We start from the raw sequence: 8,871 nt of genomic DNA, 5'->3' as shown, positions 1-8,871 counted from the left end.
TAAAAAATTATGTTTCTAGTCTGCTGGTAGGCAGCAAGATTTAAACTCTAAAGGCGAACGAACTCCAAAGAGCTTTCCAGAGAAACTAAACCGGCCACTAGAACATTCAGAGGACACTGTGTTTACGCAGATGCAATGTTACTCACTGTCTTTCACTGACATCAGAAGCAACTGAAGCACCTTAAGTGCTATCAAGTGTACCAGAACAAGACTTATTTCAGTAAGTCTGAAATCACCTTCTGTACAAATTGTTTTGGTGTGATATTTGAGGAATTCAATGTAGAAGACAAGAAACACAGGACCATTATCAGTGGAATGGCAAAACCAATGTTTCTGCGACTGTAAGACAAAATATTTCCTGTGCTTGCCATACCTCTCAGTGTCACAGACCAAACTCAAGCAAAATAAAATTCATGTATTTTCAAGAAGCTTTATTTTTAAAGGTTTCTTGTTCATGCAACTTAGTTACATAGATATCTCCAAAACTGTAATTCTAAATCTTGCTGAGAAACTGCTTCAAGTTGCTCCCTATGAAACTTGGTTTCATTAAAAAAAATGTTAAGTGCCCCTTTCCTCAACATTTTATTTAGTCCTTTAGATTTGCATTCTATTTGCAACTTTTTTTTGTTTGGTTTGATTGTGGTTTTGGTGGGGTTTTTTTGAGGATTGTTTTTCTTGGTTAGTTGGTGGGGTTTGGTTTTGTTAGGTTGCAGGGGGGTGGTTTTGTTTGTTTTTGTTTGTTTGTTTGTTTGTTTTAGTTGGGGGGGGGGGTTTTGCTGCATTAAATTTTGGTACACATGACACAGAGCTACCTTCCAAAAGGGTGGATTACTGAGGAAGTGTCAAAAGTGTTCTGTGTGTATCAGTTACTGGGTAGGCCCTAAACATAGGCTTTATGTGGTACTTGTGATGATGTCCTGTCCTGCATTCCGGACTCTCATGTGTACACCTTTTTCAGCCCACAGACGTGTTGCAGAACACACACAGTGCAGGCAGCTTGCAGTGAAAGCTGCAGGTTGCGCCCTGGCTGGTGGGAAACAGCTGCAGCACCAAACAATAAGTTGTGAAGGAACACTGCCTTTCTGCCTGTTTTAGATTGGGTAATACGACGGTTGGCTCTCACAATCAAGGAATGAGTATTATGTGTATGTTAAGAAAAGTTTTATTGATATATAGTTATGTTACTGTGGTTTGTTGTTTGGACATCTGTAACAAAGGAGCCAGTCACTGTAATTAGGTTAACTGGTTTTATTAAAGAAAACAACAACTGGAAACAGACCTGAGATAAGCCCAAGAACCCCAGCGACAAAGAAGACTTCAATTAAAGAGTCAACACACATGCTAGGTGCTGCTTCAGTCACAGGAGGACCCTGCCCCTCCCCGGGGGAGTCCTTTTATAGTCTCCAGGTAGACCTAAATTGTCTCTCTTCTAATTGGCTCTTATCTAGGGGTCCTGATTGGTCCAACTTGATGGTGCATTTCTGTCCAATCATTCTGCAACTCCATCAAGTGACTGGTTGTTGTGGTGTGTCAATCTAGTCCTCCATGATGTCACTCTTCTGGTTGAAGCTCCTTCTGGAAAGCTCCTGTCGTGGTATCCCCTCTCAGTTCCCCTCAATGGTTACTCATTACAAAGCATCACACCCGTACATTCAGGCAACCCAAACTCCGAACACAAACTCAGCCCAAACAACCACACCAAACAATAACCCACAACAGTCCTATTCAACTTAATTCACCTGTAACAGTCCTCTGTTCTCCCCATAGTCCCCTGCCCTGCCCTCTGTATTGTTGCTACCAGACAGCCTGGATTGTCAGGGTTGTGGGAGATGTGTGGAAAGTGAGAGGAATGATATTTGTCTTTACAAACAAGCCCTGAGCCCTAGTAGATAAAACTAGCACTGAGAGATAAGAGAAACAATGGGAAGGATTCTACTGATTGATGAATGGAAAAGAAGATACTTGCCTTTACAAACAAACCATAAGTTTGTTTGTAAATGAAACTGAATATTGAAAGATGAAAGCAACTGTGGTGGTTTCAGGCAGATTTTGGGAGAAACTCTCCCACGGGGCCCCCCTCCCCTCCTCCAACCAGTTCGGGAAAAAAAGATTTCCTCAGAGAGAAGTGGAAAAAACCTGTTTATTAAACAGGCAAAGCACTCCCAGCACGATACCCGATGACAAGAGCTTCGTGCCGCTTACGGAGGGATAACAAACTTAAAGAAAGTCTCCTCTTGAGGGTCGTCACTGTGCTCCACCGCTCCGTCTCCGCTGACGTTGGGAGAAAAGGAGATGTGCAGGGCTGGTCTTGGTGGGGTGGGTCCCCTGTGGAGGCCCCCGGTGCTTCCCCAGGTCCTTAGTCCGGAGAGGTTGGAACAGTTCCAAGGAGAGGGCAAAAAAAGCAAAAAGGAAGGAAAAAAAGGACAAAAAAAGAAAAAGAAAAAAAAAGGCAAAAAGCTTCAGCTATTCTACAGCGTCTAACTACGCTAGCACTAAACTAACTAACTAACTGCCGGGGAAAAAACAACAGAGCTTCTTTCGTCTTGCCGTGTTCCAGCTCCCCCGCTTCAAGGTCACTCCAATGAGCAGAGTTTTCCTGGGGAAAAACAAACCACGCTTGCCCTCCCCCCTGCACCCAACAGACGATTGGGGATACACAGTCTCCCCAGGACAGCAACAATGGGGAAAACCCATAAATCTCAAAAAAATTAAAAATTAGGGTGGGTTATACATTAAAAGGGGAATTTTAGGTCTTAGGCATTTCAGGAAGTCTGTACCTCTCAAGTACCTCAGTCAGTGGGGAAAGAGAGAGGGAAATGCGATCCAGGAAGTTGGGATAAAAAGGAGGCTGCATCCTCTGAAAAACTGAGAGACCCCAGGAGAAATGCCCCATGGCCTCTCCCTTTATTCGAATAAAGAAAAAGGACTCCTCTGTCTCTTTTTTGGACATAAACCTCTGGTGTTCGTGGATTAATTTTCCTAACAATTTGGGGGCTCTCCTCTGGGATATTTCCACCATCCAGGGCAGAGGGCAGCGAGCGGAGCTGAAGGCACCCCTCACCCAGTTTCGGTGATCAGTTCCCCTTGGTGGCGGCCGGCACCGGGCGAACGATTGGGTTCCCGAGACTGTCCAGGAGACAGATGAGTGGCGGGACCAGGGGGGTCCGTGAAGAGTCCGCAGGGAAGGACCACTGGAAATCTCACCGGCGAGTAAAATGGGATCTTTGGGGAGCAAACCTGGGAGGGCGCCCATGGAGGGCAGCACAGGTAAACCTGAGAGAGCACCCATGGAGGGTAGCACAGGTGAAACACAGCACCCATGGAGGGTTGCTAGGGTAAAGCCGGGAAGGGGCCCCGGCAAAAGGGATGACAATCCCATAATACCCCTGGACAGTCCCTTGGGGAGAATGCTGAGGTCTTGGGACAGACTATGCATTCACCCGGAGGTAACTATGGAAATGACGGTAAAATATTGTTATTTTGTGTGGCCGGAGTATAAATTTCCGAACGGGCTTATGTGGCCACCTTATGGAACAGATAGGATTCGTTTGTGTAGAATTTTGTTGAAGTATTTAGAGGAGAATTGGAAAGGATGGATTGAAAGGGAATGTGGATTGATATGGTTTAGACAAGCAACAAAAGAAATCTATGTGTTAAAGAAAAAGGGAGAAGAAGAAAAAACGGAGGAAGGGGGAACTGGTGAGAATTGAGATGTTCTTCAGTACCTTCCCCCAAATTGTCCTCCAGTGTTGCCAGCTGAACCAGGACCAGCTGCAGGTCCCCTGTATCCTCAACTCCCAGAGCAAAGGGATCAGGGGAATGTTGTTCCTACGGCCCCACCTGAGAATAATAATGGTGTAGGGGGAAGGGAGCAGCCTATCATACCACATGTAGAACTAGAAGAGAAAATCAATTGAGCACATCAGAAGCCCCCCGTACCCAAGAGACAGGGGTACATCAGATGCCACTCCGCCAAGTTCCTTTGCGGGGTCAGGGGGCAGGCTTTAGGTTTGTAATTGTACCACTTACTACCCAGGATATAAAGGGGTTGAAAATAGAATTACCCCCATATTTAAATGATGCCATAGGGGTGGGGGAAAAGATAGAAGAATATTTGGGAAATGCAGATTATACATGGAAGGATTGGGATTTTCTCCTGGGGATTTTATTTGGGTCATCAGAGAAACAAATGATTTTGCAGAAAGCTCAGCAGCTGTGGAAGGATGAACATCCACAAGCAGCAGGGGGGGCTGGACCTAACGTACCTACAGTGGATGATGCCATCCCCCAGGTGGACCCCCAGTAGAACCCAAATGAGGAGACCAGTTTGGCTCGCCTCCACAATTACCATGCTTATTTGATTAGCGCAATTAAATCAGCAGTTCCCAGAACTAACAACACAGCTAAGGCTATGTCCTTAGAACAGGAGAAACATGAAAGCCCCTCTCATTGGTTAGAGAGGATTAGAGAGGCCTTGCGGAAACACAGGGGGATGGATCCAGAGGGACCAGCCTTTGACACATTGCTGAAGGTACGATTTGTCACAAAGGCCTGGTCTGACATACGGAAAGGGATACAGAAAGATAAAGCGTGGCAGAACAAGCCTCTAGAGGAACTAGTTAGAAAAACACAGCAGATATATGTAAGGAAGGATGAGGAAAAGGTAAAGGCTAAGGCAAAGATGATAGAGTTTTTGCAGTCACGGAAAAATAAACAACAGGGTCCAAGGGATCCCCTGGGACAGAGGGGACAGGGTCAGCCACAGGGAAGTGGCAGAGGCATTCCCTCCTCAGCAGGGGGGAGGCGACCCAAACAGCGGTTGGGAATGAACCATTGTGCTATCTGCCGGGCAGAAGGGCATTGGAAAAGGGAGTGTCCGCAGAGACAGCTAGACCCTCAGGAGGAGGAAGTCCAGAGGATAATGGAAATGGATTGTTAGGGGTGTCAGGGGCTCCCATTATATCAAGGACCCACCACTCAGGAGCCCTTGATAACTTTGAAGGTGGGCCCAGATCGAGAGGAGGTGTGTTTTCTGGTAGATACAGGGGCCTCTCGATCCACTTTAAATTTTATGCCTAAGGTGGGGGGGGGAATTATCAAAAAGATCATTAGTCATTCAAAGAGTGAGTAGAAAGGATGAGTGAGTGTATTTTATTCAACTGCTATTAATATATGTGGGAGACAGGTTTGAAATACATGAATTCCTGTTTGTTCCTAATTGTGATCATAATTTACTGGGAAAAGATTTGATGGCTAAAGTGGGAATACAAATTAGTATTGCAAAAAATGACACAGAGTCCAACACTGTGATATCTTTATGTAAAATGTCTGAGAAGGCTTATGCTGAAATAAATCCGGAAGTGTGAGCAGCCCCAGGAAAATACGGAAAACTAGACATAGAGCCTCTCCAAATTACTTTGAAACAACCAGGACAAGTGGTGTCTAAAAAGCAATACCCTCTTTCAAGGGAGGGAAAGAAGGGGTTACAGCCTGTCATTGAGTCCCTGCTAAAAGCATTTAGAGCCATGTATGTCTCCCTATAACACCCCTATCCTGCCAGTTAAGAAACCAGATGGAAGCTACAGAATGGTGAAAGGATTTAAGAATAATAAATAAAATTGTCAAAGCAAGGCATCCCACAGTTCCGGATCCCTATACAATCCTAAATCAGATCCCTTCTTGACACCAGTATTATTCAGTACTGGACTTAAAGGATGCTTTCAGGGGGTGTCCAATTACAGATGTTAGTAAACAGTATTTTGCCTTTGAGTAAAAAAAAGACAAAAAAAAAAAAAAAAAAAGTGTTTATTGATGGGTGTTCAAGGGTGATAAAAGGGAAATGATTTACAGGATACTCTATCGTTAATAAAAAGCAATTAAATGAAAGGGGGAGGTTACTGCCCACCTGGTCAGCTCAGACAACAGAGCTGTATGCACTTGTGAGAGCCTGTGAATTATACCGAGACAAGAAGACAAGACAGTGAACGTTTTTACTGACTCTAAATATGCACATGGGGTAATACATGCATTTAGGAAACTATGAGAAGAAAGAGGTTTATTAACCTGCAGGGGAAAGAAGTTAGTTCATGAGAACTTAATCTCCCGCCTATTAGAGGTGGTGAACTTACCAAAAAAAGGTAACAATAATACACATTAAAAGGCACCAAACACGGCACTCAGAGGAGGCAACAGGAAACCAACTAGCTGATGAAAAAGCTCGAAAAGCTGCACTGTTGCCAGAAATCTCTAAGATCCTCCCCTTGCTCCCAGTAACTGCATCACTGCCAGAGAAACTGTCTTTTTCACCAGAAGAACTTGAGATAATTCAAGAGTGGGGCAGAAGAAAAACGGGGTAATTGGTTTACATGGGATGGTAAACAGTGGATACCAAAAGCTCTGGCCTTGCAGTTATTAAAACAATTCCATGAAGGGAGTCGTTGGGGCTCTCAAGGACTGGCAGAAGCTTTCCTCAAAATATAGGCTGCTGTGGGTCTTTTTACCCTGGCAAAGCGAGCTATTGAAGGTTGTTTGATTTGTACTAAAACCAATAACAGAGTTACAAAGAAACTTGCCAGGGGAGGGAGGCCTTGGGCTATACGTCCCTTCCAGAGATGCCAGGTGGATTTTACCGAAATGCCACGAGTGACAAGGTTTAAATACTTTCTGGTAATAGTATGTCAGTTAACAGGGTGGCCAGAAGCATATCCTGCCATTTCAGCAACTACAGGATCAGTTATTAAAGTATTTTTGGAACAAATAATTCCAAGATATGAGATTGTAAAAGCAATAGACTCAGATAAGGGATCTCATTTTACAAGAAAAATTCTTCAAGGAGTTATAACTGCTCTAAGGATAAGATGGAATCTCCACACCCCCTGGCATCCCCAGAGTTCTGGCAGGGTAGAGAAGATGAATGGAGAAATAAAGAAACACCTTTTGAAGCTAGTAATAGAAACTAAGATGCCATAGGTATGGCTCTTGCCACTAGCTTTAGCAAGGATAAGAGCTAGACCCAGGGGAGATATTAAATTATCTCCTTTTGAACTGATGTTTGGAATTCCTTACCCTTACAATTCCCAGCCTAGTGGGGGCGTAGAGATAAGTGATGTATATTTAAAACAATATGTGGCCAGGATACTGTCTCTTGTGAAATCTCTTCAACAGGAAGCTCAGCTGGCACAGACCCTACCTTTGGACTTTGCTGTTCACAACATCCCACCAAGAAATTAAGCCTTAGTTAAAGAGTAAGAAGAAGCACCACTAGTGGCTAAGTGGCCTTTCCAAGTGTTGCTGACCACAGAAACAGCCGTCAGTACAGCAGAACACGGGTGGACCCATCACACTCAGGTCAAGGTCTCTGAGGCCCCGGAGATTTGGACATCTCAGCTGGAAGAGAAGGACGGGAAGCCACGACTGACACTCTGCAGGAGTGGACTGGAGCAGTAGCCAGTGCGTTGACATCGGGGGAACCCACAGAGTGCCTGCTGAAATAGTTTGTGTGAGCATCCCTCCTCTCGGATCTCCAGTCACTGAGGGCCAATCCCTGCTGTCATTGTTTTCTTTATGTTAAGCTGTTTCTGTGCCTTCGCTCGCCACAAGTGGTGTAGGGGACAACGTAAAAGTGAAAATTAAGTTAGAAGATTAGATTACACCATTAGAATATTTCTCTTAATAATCTTACCTTTATATTGTCAGTTAAGTTAAGGCCAAAAGTGGGAAAATAATTTTTCAACCTTAGGGGAAAAAGTAGCAAAAACCTTTAACCTTAGCGATTGTCCGCAATAGGTCTGCAGAGGGTCAGGGGGACCTAAAGACTGGCCATGGGTAGCTAGCCCAGTTGAACCCAAATGGTGAGTTAGCACCCTAAGTAAAGTCCATAATGGAACAGGATTTTAGGATGAAGAAGGAAGTCCATGGCAGCTTCATTCTTCTAAAAGAGGCATTTATTGTCTAAATAGAACAAAAAGCATATACGTGGGGAAAAATGTTTGTGACTGGACTTTAAGTTTAGCTTGTTAGCCCCTCAACTGCCCTCCTTAAAGTTGTTCCAAATATCAAAGCATATAGAATCAAACACATGTTAAACTTACTAACAGTAGCTGGGTAAAGTGTTCCTTCCATAATTACCAAAAATATTTTGAAGGCTGTAAAGCAGTGAAGAAAGATATGGGGTTTTTTGACCCTTTATTTTTAAGCTACACCCAAGATAATTCCACAAGTGGGACACACGTTGTCTGTGATTATCAGTAGAAATAGCAACACCAGAATAGAACTCAGACCCTTTTTAATAAGTTCTTGTTCAGATCAAATAAAACAGATCTGAGATGTAACTGCAAGTAGAAACCTTATGTAAGAACTTAAAAATGCAATATTCCAACATCCAATAGTATTAGGTTGTTTATTAGCAGAAGAGGGAGGAGTGTGTGGCAAATTAGATAGCTCAAACTGCTGTCTGCAAATGGATGACAATGGAAAAATAAGTAAAACAAATAACAAAAAGAATTTTTAAAAAGTTAGCTCATGTGCCAGTCCAAACATAAAAAAAATAGAATAGGACATGTTTTCATAGTTACGCGGTGAACCATGAGTTAAACAAATGTTTTTGTTTCCTATTATGTGTTATAGCAACTCTAATGTTTTTACCATGCATGATCCCTTGCTTAGTACAACTTATTCAACATGTGATCAAAGGGATGCTGGTAGTAGTCATGCCTGCTGATCCAGAGATAGCTACAAAAGGACAGAAACTGATGTCACTGCAAATAATTGCAAAACCAAAAAAAAAAAAAAAAAAAAAAAAAAAAACAAACCCAAAAAAAAAAAAAAAACCAAAAAAAACCCAACAAGAACAGAAAATTAAGTCAATGATAA

This window comes from Hirundo rustica, chromosome Z (assembly GCF_015227805.2).
Source record: "Hirundo rustica isolate bHirRus1 chromosome Z, bHirRus1.pri.v3, whole genome shotgun sequence".
NCBI classification, from domain to species: domain Eukaryota; kingdom Metazoa; phylum Chordata; class Aves; order Passeriformes; family Hirundinidae; genus Hirundo; species Hirundo rustica.
This window is presented reverse-complemented; position numbering follows the sequence as displayed.